Raw genomic sequence first — 15,386 nt, 5'->3', positions numbered from 1 at the left:
ATAATCTACGTCCATCTCATTTTGTAAGAAGAATTTTCAACGATCGCGTCGCGGGTATACACATTGTTGCATAACGAGTCGGGTGATTCTTCTTGTCCGGTTGCGCTCCAACTAGATAATATTATAATTCCGATAAGCGTGACCACTTGCTGAAAACGCATTCCACGGCGAGATTGAAGAATCGCCCGCGTCATTTATAGTGCATTTGAAGGGCCGATTGCTCGTAATGGGTGTCGCGTGGGCCCTGACAGGGCGCACGTGGTCGTCCTGTCTCGAAGACAGGAAAGAGAGGAATGGCCAGCCAACGATCGAAAGAAGAAAAGAAAGGAACGAACAGATTGGCAAGAGCAAGGGGCTGGTAAGACTCGGTAATTCTTAACGATAATCATCGCATCCGGGATATGCCGTGGCTTTGTCGTCGCGGATGAAAACGCCGCAAGGGTGAAGATGACCTAATCGTTGAGGAGACAGGCCGCTAACGACTCCGGCCACGGAGGAAATAAGGCGGATAGAGGCCTCCTCCTTCTCCTCCTCTTCCTATACTTTCGCGCAACGGTTACGCTTCGTTTTAATCAAGCCGCACAGTTTAATTTCACGCGGGCGTCAGCTTTGTATAAATAGCCAGATGATGGCTACGATGATGAGTACTTGGAACAGATTGCCAACAGCATCAACGTTTCTTTTTCCTTCGTCTTCTTTTCGATTGAAACGACCAGTCCATCAAAAAATGCGTCACAACGAATGAATAGTACACGTTAATGTGTCAGAGGGGATGTACCACCGTGTAATCGACGAACTTAAACGACTTCCTGTCTGCGGAGACCGAAGGAACAGGTGACCTAATTCAGTGTAAAGTAACTCTTGCTCTCTATCCGTCGGTGGTCCGCTAGTAATTCGATCTATCTATCGGTAAATGAGACGAGCAGCACTCGTCTAACGTGGGATTAGCACGTGAGCAGCCTAGTACTTTCTAGCTTCGATCGAGCAGGACGGAGGGGATGTTTCGATTGGGGTGAAGATGAATGGCTCGATTCGATTAACCAATACGAGTCACTTTATAAAGTGGCTTTGCAGTATACAAAATGCAGGATAACTAATATAAAATATAACTAATATAAATATAAAATAAAGGAACGAAGGAAAAAGAAGAGAACAAATAACGTACAAAGGTACTGCCAGATAGGATTAAAAATGAAAACCCAAACCACTCGACGCTGCATCACGAATTTCTGACTGAACGTATTCATTGAAAATCTCGACAGTTCATTCTCGTCTCCTGCAAATGTATTCTATTCTTATGGAAAGAAAGCGAAACGAACGTTGAGATGAACATGCCAGATACCCCCGATGGAAGTTCGCACGCTCTCTGGTCAGGTAGGGAAGAAAGAGAGGAAAGCGAGGGTAAATTATTGATGAAAAACAGGAATTCGTCGCGATGCGATGGGACGACCGATCGGAAGTTTTCACGTGAAATTTGCATTGCGGATTTAACATGCACGTTACTCGGCAGCCGTTCATCTCTACTTTGTCTCTGCATTATGTATGACGCACACAGCAAGCTCCTCGAGCTGCAGCTCTGTTACGGATTCGAAAGTGTAGCAGACTACTCGACACACATTCCCCTGTCTAACCTACCCCGTCCTTATCTCGTGTACTACCTTTTAACGTACTATCAGCCAACATTCTTGCATCCTCGTGGTTAATGATAAAAGCAAGAGTTTCCCTGGGTGAGAATGTCTCGACGAACGACACCGGGACATTGGGTTTTCCAATAAACTCCTGGGAACTCGGCCATGAAATGCTCGTTGTAATATGTAGGTGCCGTTTCATGGAGTTCTGAATAGAAAAATTAACAATAGGAATCCTGCGAATGTACAATTTTATTCATGAGAATCATTGCACGTAGCAACTTGGAGTGATACATTCTTTACATTCTAAAGATTCTTCCTCTTGGAATCATAGAAAACGATGCTATTATAGTGTATATTATAGCGTGTATCGTGATTGAAATATTACACTAGTTTGATCTTGAAACTACCTTGACATTCCCATCAATTGGTAATTTTTCTTGAATCTTGAATTGATCTCTTCAGGCTCTTGACAGATCTCATTACATATATACCGGGATATCGTCCATCAAAATACGCGTTGATGACATAATTGTGATGCGTTTATAATCTTAATTAATTCATTGAAATATCCTGTTAACACATCGATGTTTTCAAACGTTCATCAGGATCAAAGCGATCAAGTAGTTTTCAAGCGGCTCGTGTAATTATCCAATAACAAACGTGTCCTAAGCATCATTATTACGTACCATAGGGACACGTTTACGCATGATCTACGAGACTTTAATTATGCCCCCGGGGAATCGAAAAGGAATAGACGCGTTAGACGAAAGCGGTCGCGTGAGCAGCTGCCTGTCAGGTCGTTGTGACTCCAATAGAACAGAATAATTATGTGGCAGGTCGGAACGAGTCGCTTAGTTGCTCGTTTTTGACCAAACTCGTGAACTTACCAGAAGAAGATCGCTGACTGTTTGCGCTCACGCTGCACGGAACGTGCACATATAATCATAACAATCGCGATGGAATTACATACTAAAGCGATAAGTATTATTCCTTTTCGATGAGAACGAAACTTCTTGGTATCCGTTATTCAGATATTTCCATCTCTGTAGGTTCCCCTTGGAAACTTTTACTCGTCCGATAATAATGGGTTGTCGCAGTGAATACGAGGGGTACTGTGCTGCTTCGATCGTGTATTCTAACTAGCGAAGCTAAAGTGTAATTTAATATAGGAGACTCAGGCCAAAATTTATAGTTCAACGTGCATCCTTTGTACATCAGAAGGTCCACCAATTTCCCGAAATTTCTATGTTCGGTTTGATTATTTTCGAGTGACACTCTGGATTGCAATCGAATACACAGCAACTCGAAGTTTTGGTACTTCTCTTTACTTTGTGTCCCAGCGTTAGTACATCGAAGCATTTATAAATCGAATTTATCACGGTTTCCACTTTCAAGTAGCAGAGCCGTTCTCAAAATTGCAATCGACTGCAGAAACGTTAACGTTCTGTCTCGCGTATAAGTTGGCCCTTTCATGGTATATTTCGTCGGTTTTCCCACCTGAAGAGGAAGAGGCCTGAGCGTGCAGCTTCTACGAAAACGCATAAACATTTCACCTGGACCGCCCACTCGAACCAGTCTCCGCAATATCGCAAATATTCTGGCGCCATCGAGTTTCGAGCCTCGAGTCTAAATAAATAGCCGATCGACGAAGACTTAGTTATGCATGCGACTCGGTCAAAGCGAGTACGATGCCTAGTGTGTTCGGCTGGCTGAATACTTGAGAACGACGGCTGCCCGGTCTGAACAAGTGGCCTCTGCCTTTTCGATGACCGACGAGAGCTATGATTTGTTTCTCGCGAGACGACACGCGGATAGACTGTTGAAGGGAGGTCCAAGACGAGTGGCAAAAAGAGAAGAATGTTTCAGCAACGTCGAGTGTTTAAGGGTGCCGGACTCTGGAGGAGCTTAAGCACTTCCTAAGTTTTGATTACAGTCGACGTCGAGCTATAATTACTCGAGGTTAACGCGTTGCAGCTACTGACGCATACGTTGCGTCGTCTTAATTATTTAAGATTCAAGTTGTAGTTACAGTATGAGTATCCTGATATACATGTGACTGTTCTGAATGAAATATTTAACTATCTGTGCGAGTACACTCATAAGAATCTGTGTGTATATTTGATAGCTCTGACGTATTCGTTAAAACGGCAGTTTAGCCTTAATTGCTCGACTCTTAGACAGACGCAAATGTTGGGATTTTGTCTTCGTGCATTTTTAAAGAGACAATCTGCGAGCAACGAGATTATGATGTTTCTAACGTGAAAATTATGCATTTTCTGGAAAAGAACGATCCTTGTTTTAATAGCAACGAAAAGCGTAACATAATTCTAAAAACTATTTTAGACCATAAAATCCTATCGAAGGAGATTAAAAAAGAAGGAAACATATTCAGCTAGGGATGAAAGACATTAACGAAAGACAGGAAGCGTACCCGTATCGAAGATAGCGCCTAGGTTAATATTTGCCATGGTCTGTTGTCGGCGCGCATGCCTTAAGTGAGTCTAGAACACAGGGGTCTAAATCCTGGTTAAAAGCACTGATAAGCTTTAGGGTGACACGCACGATGCAGGATTCTCCAAATTTGCCGTTATCAGCTAGGGTTTGGGATTGTTCGATTCCAACTACGCCATCATCCTCGGTCGTTAGACAATCTGGAACGAAACTTTCCTCTCGAATTTAGGCCAATAAACGTGGTAGTCGTGACAGGTGGAATTTAGGCGACGATACGCTATTCGTAATAACCTGGGACTAACGCGTTACGGTACAGGTGTTGGTTTGCAACGACTGGTAAGGTAAATGACAGGGTAAACGCGGTAAAGGTACACTAGCATTCTGGTATAAAAGGCTGGTACGGTTACATCGTTCGCTCCCTCGAACGCGAACGCGTATATATGTGGAAAATTTATCGAATCGTTTGCGAGTCTGGCTTTCGATCGTTTTTCCAGTCATGTTTCGTATGTTGGATCTTTATGATCCTGACGATTCGTTTATTGGTGACACGGAAGAATGACACAGTTTTGACGTAGCGTTTTACAGCCATCGTATATTTTTTTTTTTTTTTTCACCGTAGATATTTTACGAGGTGATCGAGGAACGCTTCGGGGGAGAAGTAGGTGGTTCTTCGTTCTAAATTTGCATTCCCATTCGTTGCATTCAGGCGCACTGCGCAACGTTGGGCTGCAAGTTGCAGGTCTTGTGTGAACGACCCCGGGCCTCATACGAAATGTAAATATTTACACGTGAGAGCAGCTGTCAGTGAAGGGGAGTATTCGCTTTTTCAGGTAATGGCCCCGATACCATGGAGGCGCCTTGCCTGTTACACCCGCGATACGTTATCCTGCCACCAGCAGATATTCTTTTCGCTCTTTTTCCACGAATCTTCGGTCCAAGTTGTTGGAATTATACGCGCGTTTGAATGAAATGAATTGGTTAATTAGTTGTGCGTTATCGAACACATGATTGGATTGGAGAATCGATTTAATTCAAGCTATATATAAGGTGGTTCATAAATGCATGTCGATACCACTGGAGATGAATCTACGCTTTGAAATAAGCAAAAGAAATAGGAACATATTTTCCACGTACGTGCTTTATGTGCAGTAACATGTATCGAGGGACGGAACGAACGCTGAACAATTCCTTTAACCATCCATAATTCCAAACCTGAGGTACGTGAGGGAAATTGAAATATACTTAATAAAAGAGAAAGTATAGATGGTATAGGAAATATAGACAGAATATTCAGACGATTTTGGAGCTGAACCAATAAATGACGATCTAAGATTCAACAAACACACCATCAACACAATTATCATTCTGCCTTCATCCAACAAGTTACGAATGAAACCAGAAGCACCTCTTTACCAATATTTAATTATAAAGAAACCCACAGTGAACCTTCGAATGAAAATTCAAAGAAATTCATTGGAAAACTCCAAGAGCAGAGTTCTAATTGACTGCTACTTAACACCCCACTATGGAGACGACCTCTCTCGATCCTGCAAACTCGATCAACTACAGTAGGAGAACAACAGGCGGATCAGGCGGTACCAATAGGGTGAAACGTGATTTTTCTACGCCGTGCCCCTTCCACGGACCGATCGGCACTCGTGGAAGATACACTTGGCGCGGCTTGCCGGTCCGCCAGGCGACGGAGTAGTTTTCTGGCGCTGGCTAGCGGAGCAGCTGTTTCCAGACTGGAGCGGCGGCCTGGCTGGAAGTTCAGTCTCGTTGCGACCGTCGCCGAGGTCGTGTCGTAGTCTACCGTTTTTGCGGTCGCGCTCTTTGCCTTCCCGCCACGTGCGCTTCTTCCTCTCTCTCTCTCTTTCCTCTCCTTCGTCTCAGTCTTGTCTTGTCAGCCGATACGTCTCGAAACCGGCTCCCGGTCGGAACTCTCCATCCGCGGCAAACCACGCGACGTGCACGTCGCCCCGGGATCCAGGAACGTTTCTACGAACGAAGAGGAACCGAAGAGGATTCTGTTTCATTAAGACGCCAGTGAGTAGCAAAACTTGATTCCCTTTCTACTTTCCTCTGTGAACGATTGAAATTTGAAATCAGTAGGTAAATTTGTAGGGTGTTTAAGGTGATACGTTGATAAGTTAATCACGTACTTAAGATTGTTGCAATTTGGCGAAATTGTAGGATTCGTTATATGATTGTTGGAATTTGGTGAAAATTTGTCTTGGATTTTTTAAATTTTGGATTTCGAAAATTTCACTGGAAATTTTGTGAGTTTAGGTCGTTGAAATTTTGCGAAACTGAAAGATTTTTAAATCTAGGATTATTGAAATCTGTTGAGATTGATAAATTGCTGAACTTAAAGTCATTGAAACTTAAAGAAGAAACGTTTTCATATAGATATAAGAAATTTCGATGCACTTGTATTATTGATTTACATATTTGATATAACTTTTATAAAATTCTAATATTTTGATTTATTCGATGTAGCGTTAATTTATATCGATTAATCACGCAATGATACATTACGAAGCAGTTTATTGCTCAATTCATCAAATATCGATATTATACACCGTCCCCTTTAAATCAAGTAGAAAAATACACAGTAATTTGCAATTCATTCTATTCGATACCGATAGAATTAGCTTGAATTATGACTTTGTATTTTATCTTGAGGCGTCATCGACGGTGTTCCAAAGAAAAAAATACCTTCCAACAGATACTCAAACAAACCGACTATCATCGATTCTTCTGTTTAGTAATCTTTGGTATTACGTAAATCGCCTCCGCTTTACGCGGTTCACGCGAACAGTTTCGAAACTATGGCGCGCATTGTTCCGCCACTGAAGTTTCCGGCCGACGAATTCGCGGCTCTCCTACCGGAAACAGTGGTTCCCTGCGGTAGAATCGGGCGATACAGGCCTGTTTTAGTCCCAATCTCTTGGTCACTTCGTGGAATTGCAAATAAAAAAACAAAAAAAAAAAAAAGAAAAACGTCAAATGCACGTGTTCCGAGGGTCGATATGCAGTCTGGAGCGAATATAAGTTAGTTGTAGGTCCCTGGAGGACCGAGTTTCGAATATTTTATAGGCGCGTTTTATTTCGCGCCGACCAAAGGAATTCGACGCTCTCCGGAATAATTTTTCGATGGAACGTTGGTTTCTTCGTGGAGAATCTTTGTTCGAAGACTCTGAATGCATTGAAATACTTCAGTTTGGAATGTGCTGTAGCGAAACGGAATCGAAATTGTAGAAACTACCCGAATTCGATTTTGATACGATAATCGCGTTACGTCTGGTATTTCGAGTTGGTGATTCAATGGAAGAGCGTGCCATTATACGTTCGACGATATAATAAAATTATTCGAGAACATAATGGATGGGATGTTCCGCGGACGAAAGTGGCAATGGTTAGTGGCAATTACCCTATCAAAGCTTTGTCGTGTGTACATTAAAAATCTCTATACCGCTCGTTAGACGATACAACAACGTTACCGTGTAACTGCATGGAAATCCGATCGCTTTGAATCAGCGATGTTAAATGAACGTGGGCTGAAAGACTAGTAGCGTAGGAAATATATTCCAAAACACTCTCGATGCTTTGAATAATCCAATCTAAATATGAAAACTCCGAGAAATAAACTTTGAACACCTGAGCAGCTATTTCTCAAACAAAAAGGTTGACGCATTTCTCTCTGACTATGACAAGTTACTCCGACGGCCAACGACTTTATAACATTCACTGAAACCGTAAAGAAATTTTCCTCCATACCTGTCAGTTTACATTAAACATTTTTATCGCGTACACCGATCGATCTATAATCAGCAATTCCTCGTCGATCGTCGACTTTCATTGAATGACCACTTGACGGTGCGTGTGGCGAAAGCGGTGATATACGCTAAAGGTCGATCGTGTAGGAATTGGTGTAGCGTAGAACCGATCCACGAACATAGACACCTGCGTTCTAGAGTTCGCAAGTTCGATGAGATGACTAACGACTCATTGTACGTTCGCTCGTAAAAGGAACGGCCCATCTAGATCGCGCTTCTCTTTTCTTCTTTCGTTTTATCCCTGGTATCATAGTTTGCGAGCGTTGCAGTAACCCGACCCATCCAACGGTGTAATTGTTTCACCTCTGACATGTGTTTTATGCTAAATTAGTTCCCGGTATGGGACAGCATCTTCTGTGACGTGACTCAGACCCGACTATCGGGGAAGCTTTCCTAAGTAGGATACACTTAGAACTCCCTAAAAGTGATCTTTTCATTATTGCTGTTCTCTAAGCGCTCTAATTAGTACTCTATTACCATACTCGTACATCGAATTAGTGTCCTATGCACAACGGACTTGACTCTAAGAACGGGTCTCAAAGAGGCATCCTTGAAGCTTGGCTCAAAGGAGTTTCACGGAAATTTGCAGACCTCGAAAAGAGCTCCTATAGCAAAAGAAGGAAAGTTTCCCCATTGAGAGGTTAAAACGAACCACCCATCGAATAGAAATTTCTCCAAATTCTTCTCCTATTCCTTGAAACGGACATATGATGCATCGACTAAAAATTTTACGAGATTCCTTTTCGTTTCTTTAATCTCAGCGTAGACGTTTCTATATATTTTTATCAATTTTGCATTTTTTAGAAATTTATCTTCCTCATCTCCATTCTTTGGATATTATCGGACGTCGAAATTTCTTCGTTGCTTCAAAATTACTTTCGCCCCTAATTATAAGAGATAAAACTTTGAAAGAGATAAATAGCCAATGGACAAAAAATTTCTCTAATTCTATAAATTTCCGTAATCAGGCGGTGCGTCTTTTTAAGATTTCCCTATATAAGGCTCGTCAAAGGGGAAACGAAGGATGTTCTAATTGAAGTGGAAGCGAACGTGGCGTTCAATGCTCGGTCGCGTTCGGCATAAAGTTTCTTCGCGCGAAATGCCAGTAAATTCGAAATCCACTGGCGAACGAGGCAATCGAGCGTGTTCTCGCTCGCTCAGAACGAATCGCGAATATATCCAGAGCTTGGCTCGATTCGTACGAACGTGGAGTGACATTAACGCGAAACGAGGGCAGCACGATGTGGGCGAAGATGGACGTTCGTTATCGATGTGATTTGTTGGCGGTGGTTGAAACGAGGGCGTCAGGTAACTGGGGATTCAGGTAGGAAGCCAGTCAGTCTCTCCCTCGCGAACCTACATAAAATCGTAGAATATCGTTCTGGGTTATTGGCTGAGATAGTTTGCGAACTCCGTTGATGCTAGTTTCAGCGGAGTTACGCTGCTGGAAATGATTAAGCGTCGTATTTCTATTCGAAATGCCAGTTGATTAATTGCTGGTTAGCGGTTCGTGATGAAAATAGTTAAGTGTTGCGTTTCTATTCGAATACGATTGATTAATTGCTGCGTGCGACGGTATTGGTGAGGATGGAACGTTTTCAAAGAAGATTCGGAATATGTAATTCAGAAACGAAGAAGTTTAGCGGTGTGTCTGTGCCGAGGATAATACTACCCTTCTTGGTTAAAATATCCTATTTATCATTTCGAAACTGAGGGAAACTGAAATTTTATCATTCGCTTTGTGCCATCTTTCGATTTGAAACACGTAGTCGTTATTTCGTAATTGCTTATATAATAATTTTAACAGGTAAAAACCTCGAGGTATTTCGAATATTTCGACATAATATATCGAGAACCGAGAAATGCTAGGGAAGGTACAATAGACGCGTTTAAAAGTTATGTAAATTTTCTCATCTTTTAGGAGGAATTTTATTCTTATTTACCTGCTAAGCCGACATATTTATTATAAAGGTATTATTTCGAAATGCAATTTTGCTTGCTTCAAGACTCTATAATTATAAATTGTTCTGCATATATGACGCATTTTATGTTGCAAGACAGTAAACGATCGGCTTGTAGATTGTTTATTTTGACGCGTCGCTGAAAAGAGAACGCGCGTGGGTGGCTACTTTTTCCAGAACTTTTGTTTACCGTCCAACGAGTTTATCGATGGAACGTTCGTTAAAGATTCTGTGAAAGAAGATCGCGCGAATATCGTAAAAGAATCATCGGATCGAATTAATAATCGAACGGTGGCGAGGAAACTCGAAAGGAACGGTTTCGAAAGTAAATGAAACAAAAAGCAATCATCGGAAACGATCGGCGCGCGGTGAAATTCTACCTAATCAAACGTTGGATTCGCGATGAATGTGTGAAATAAAAATAAAAGTGTATTTGAAATAAGCGCGCAACGCGGAATCGACCCGGTCGAAAAAAAGAGCAGCCACTTCGCTGCTTCGTTCATTACCTGTTGTTTTTTTTTCAGCTACGTAAGCATTCGATCGTAACGCGGAATATTTTGCATGTGTTTAATTCCGCATCGTTCGATTAATCGCGCGAGAAAATTCATCGCGTAATAAGGCAAAATTGAAAATTTATGTCGCAAACTTCTAGAAAAATAATTTTAAAAATCCACTCGTTTTTCTTATATATATTTTAAATTATTTTTTATCGCGTGTAAAATGACTACGCGTATAAACTAGCGAAAGCAAATATTAGGAAACATGGCACCGTACATTTAAATTTTAAATTTAAAAATTACGGAAAGCTCCGTAATTGAAACATTTTACAATTTCTCTGAATTCTATAATTTTTCCCTCGTGTGATAGGTACGCGTTTGGGAAAACTCGTTTCTCGAACAGCTTTCGTAAACTCATCGAAGACGATTGCGGCGGATCTCCGAAAAAGGAGTAACATTACCAAACAGAAGTTGATACCAGCTAAAAGTTATCGGGTGGTGAAAAACTTATCGTAGAATTTCGTGGACGTGGCCAGAGTGAGTTGCTTCTGCCTTCGATAATATTGATCTTGTCTGGTTGGCGATAAAAGTTTCGCGATTTCTTCTGCTTCGAGCCTTCAGTTTCCGATGCCAGAAATATCAAGTTGTTTTCTTCGAATAACATCTTAAATTCCCTGAATGACTTTCCATCATTTGCCTAGTAGTCCACGAAACATGAAAGTAGAATAAGCGATCGATTGTACTCCAAATGATAACTCCCTGGCAATTTCGTATCATCGTAACAATCGTATATTTTAAGATTCGTTTGGTATTGTTATCCGAACAACAATATCCACTCGAGAAGAAAAGAAACACAGTATACATTATGGAACGTTCTCCTATAATGTACATTCGTACCAGTTATCCATTAATCCTTATAACGATAATTTTTCACAAAATACCGAGCAAGATTATCTTTACAAAAACCTATAAACTGGTCGCGATAAATTATCAACGACGTTTCTTTGCGAACGTGCAGTTAGTGTATACGTTGAATATCGTAAATTTAATCGAAGTACACCGTGAATCGGATACCTTTAATCCAACGAGAAGCGGAATCGAGTCCCGCGTCTCGATGCACCGTGAAAGATTACTTAAACGTTTCATGGTTTCTAAATTGGATTTACGTGAACTTCCTATTAATACGGTGCGGTGTGACGCGGCGAAAGGCCGCTGAGGTTAAACGCCATTTATTTACGGAACGATTGTTAAGGATCCAGATATCGTACGCATGTTCGGCGTTTATCGGCGAATAAGTTTCTCGGGCTACACTAACGACAAGGCACAGGCAAGTTTATACCCTCGTTTCAGATAGAACGATCGCTACTTCCACGACGATAGTCAGTAGGCACCGAGTAGGTATTGAATAGTATGCGTAAAAGTTAATAGCTTGCGTGTATAGCGTACGTGATCGATTACAGATGAGTTTATAGAGGTTTTTATTTCACAGCGTTGTACGTATGGGGGCCGGTAATTCTGTGTAGTTAGGAACTTTTGCTATTAATATTCGTCGAGTAGAAAATTCTCATAATTTTTGTGCTCGCGAGGGGAAACAGGTAATCTTGAAATCTCGATGCTGTTACATAGCTAGTTAATGAAATATAATATAAACAATTTATTAACAGTTGATGAATTGCAAATGTTTAGGTGTGTAAAAATGTGCAGAATGCATATATTAAACATATACAAAATATGCAAAGCAAACTCGTTATACTTGTTACACTCGTTATACTCGTTATACCCGTGTTGTAGTATTTAGAAGGTAAGACAGATCTGTGTAGAGGTTCCGTTTCTTTGCAATTTGCATAAATAACAATCTAATAATTGAATATTGCAAAAATACTAAAAATGCCTCGAGCAAATTTTAGAAATTCTTAAGAAAGTGACGTGGTTGAGAGAAGGAGAGAACGAGATGCGAACGAAATGAATGAAAAACTGTGTTTGTGGATCTTGTCTCGTGAATCTTCACAACAGGACCTTCGAACAGAACTTAGATAAATATTTTCACAGTCAGTCTGTGGTTTCTAGATAGAAAAAAATTCGTTACTAATAATAATAACTCATAGCTATCTAACATTCTTCATTCGAAGATTCATCGTCGAAGATGTTTGTTTCGCTCGGATTTATCGTAGAAGGTAATTCCCTGGAGACAGAAAGAAAGTTTTGTAACGCGAAATAGTCTCTCTTAACCTTCTCTAAACTTCACCCTCACGACACACTAAGTGGCGGTAAAAATAGGCACTTGTACGTACGTGCAAACGCACGCACTCAGCCATGCTAAAGCACGCACTCTCCAGCTCCGACTTTTCATACGTTACAGTCCACACTTTTCCCTCTCGACGAAGGAAAGCCCCGTCACATGTACCGCGGATGGACTTTGGATCTAAACGCACCGACGCGGAGGAACAACGTTTTGCCATTTTCTTTCTGGCAACTTGTCAATTGTGCCCGGCAAAATGTCTGTGAATCATGAAATATATTGCCCAGATTACCGTCCAAAAATCTGCTTCCAAACAATCGAACAACTTCCGTCGTAGTCTGCGTGGCGCCATTTCAATCCACTTTCAACCACCTTTATATTTTCTAAATTAAATTAAACTTGGCCGCTTTCCATTATCTTTTATCTTTCTACACCTCGTTTTACATATTATTTAATCGTGCTTTTACACTTCGTTTTGCAACTTCTATTTCCTTATCTAAGTCACCTCGACGTTTTTCTTTCAACGATGAATATCGCGGAGCACGTTTATCGTTAACGATGCTTCTTGATACTAGTCGATAGGAAATGGTTCAAGAAGCAACCCGGACGGCAACTTGTTTAATTCCAGTCATTTCCTGCGAATAAAAAAGAAAATATTATTTTTAAGCTGGAGGCTAATCGATTCGAGAGAGTCGGTGGATCTTTCGCTGGGAGAGCGGATCGAGCGTCGCCTCTGGTTCAATCCTCCGACGTTATTTCTTCGTACGTTCGTTCTTATCGATTCTATTACACGGCCAGATATTTTGAGCGGCACGATATTGCGCGATCGATATCGATAAACCGACCGCTCCCGGCTCATTATTGAGCCGATGGATCTATTTATAGGCGGCCAGGTATCTTGATCTTTGGCCAAGTCGTCGGGTAAACCGATCGTCAGCCCCGTGTTTGCTCATCTTCAGCCACTGCGCTTTAGCGGGCCGAAGAGGGTTCTTCAGGCTGATTGCATCGTATCGCCCCGGGATCGTTATATTGTCGTAACGAACCACATCAATGGCGGACGTCTTTATCGTCTTGGACGATTGGAAAGCCGGATCAGAACCACTTGGATATTCGTGGCTCTCTTCTAGTTCGTTTTGCGATCTAGGAAATTATTGTTCATAGAAGTTAACGTAAGAAGCGTTTTCAACGATGCAGGGAAAATAAATTTTTCGAAAGATGAGTGATAGGTTCCAAAGTGTTATTACTATCTCAAGAACTGCCATGAAAATGGGAAGTTTATTTCCCTTGTTTGCATTGCATATAAGTAGTATATGCGGTTCGATCTTTGCTAGTTCTCCCACCGAATTTCAAGGCGTTGATCAAATATACTTATAGCTGGTAGATCTATAACGATTTTCTTAGAAATTACGACTCGCGTACATCCGTACGAGAAACTCCTTCAAAAATCCACGAATCTTTACCGGATAAAGATTAAAACATCAAGAACCACGAACACCTCTATGTCCCTTCTTAATCTGTTCAGCGCGCTTCAATTCGAAATTCGATATTTTATGCAGATTTGCGGCTGACCAGCGGCTGGTTAAAACCGTATTACGGCGCCGTAGGTGTTAGATTCCATTTGATGGTTCCCATGCTCGTAACTCAGCCGTGGACCGCCCATGGTGAGCCATTGTGGCTGCCGTCAGGCCAATATCCATTCGGCTCGTCTCCTCGCTCGCGCTTCTTTTCGCTGGTCGTTGCACGCCGCGTTTCGCGTAAATGAAATTATCAGCTTTTGCCAGTCGGTTACCACCGTCCGATTTCGTGAATCGTTTCGGGAATCTCTGTGCCCCGTCAGCAAAGATTTAGAGCCTTCTTTGTTGGGAGAGAACGAAGAAAACGCATCCAAGAGACGATAAGATAAATCACTGGCGAAGAAGAATATCAAAGGGATCGTAAAACAAGACGTCAGATGATCGTTCGATAGAAATTGAAAGCCTAGAGGATTTTAAATGGTCGGCAATTAGAATGTTGAGCATCGATCTGGCCGACGAACTCATCGATCACCGGCGGAGAAGCACGTTCGATAATTCACGGTTATCAAATCGGCAGGAACGCGTGTCGCCAAGTTCACAGCGATTAATCACACGAGTCAGCCGCGTAACGTATTCCCGCCGCGTAGCCGCGATTCATCTTCCTGGTTGCCGGCTTTCCGTGCGCGCATTCCTCGCACGAATTACCTCGCGTCTTCGACCGTCGACCAAGGTCGCGTTCTCCTCCTCGTTCGAGCTTCTCCCTTCGTAATTACGCGCGTAATTTCGTTCGAGTCCGCGCAGCAACCAACTACAGCGACGGCGACGGCGACGGCGACGATCGTTGACCCTCGACGCGCGAAGAGTTCGCCCGGTTTTTGAAACCGAAAAATTCATTTCGTAGGCAAGAAAGGGGCGAAGTGCGGCAGCGGCGGTCGTTAGGTCGTGCGACACATCGTCTCGTGCCGCAGCCATTTCGGAGTAAGAATCTTAAGTACCTGCAGAGTCGGGGCCCACAGCCACTCGAGCGAGACGTCGCTTCATTTTGGCACCCAGAATCCTGCACGTTGCACCCCCTTAGCTTTTTGTGCCCGCAACGAAGGTTTTCAAGTGGCAGCGCGACCATCTCGCCCTGGCGAGATTCTAAATGGCTTTCACCGGGCTGCCAAGGGGGCTGCTTTTCGTCTGGGAACGCCAACACCCTGCTCCGTATTTAATGTCTGCCTAATATCGTGCATCTGCTCCGGTTTTCCATAG

General features: G+C 42.3%; 1 protein-coding gene across 3 annotated transcripts in view; it reads left to right on the top strand.

The window, feature by feature from the left end:
- The first annotated feature begins 5,769 nt into the window (after positions 1–5,769).
- Positions 5,770–15,386, top strand: part of LOC100647468 (extracellular sulfatase SULF-1 homolog) — a 78,644-nt gene continuing 69,027 nt past the window's right edge. For 2 of the 3 annotated variants that reach the window (XM_048409374.1, XM_048409373.1), the window contains exon 1: positions 5,770–6,128. The gene's annotated coding sequence lies outside the window, so the exon portion shown is untranslated. The remainder of the gene's footprint in view (positions 6,129–15,386) is intronic. The other variant, XM_003398153.4, reaches the window with a different exon arrangement.

This window comes from Bombus terrestris, chromosome 10, assembly GCF_910591885.1.
Source record: "Bombus terrestris chromosome 10, iyBomTerr1.2, whole genome shotgun sequence".
NCBI classification, from domain to species: Eukaryota; Metazoa; Arthropoda; class Insecta; order Hymenoptera; family Apidae; genus Bombus; species Bombus terrestris.
Note: the sequence above shows the minus strand (reverse complement) of the source record. Positions and strands in the feature narration are given on the sequence as shown.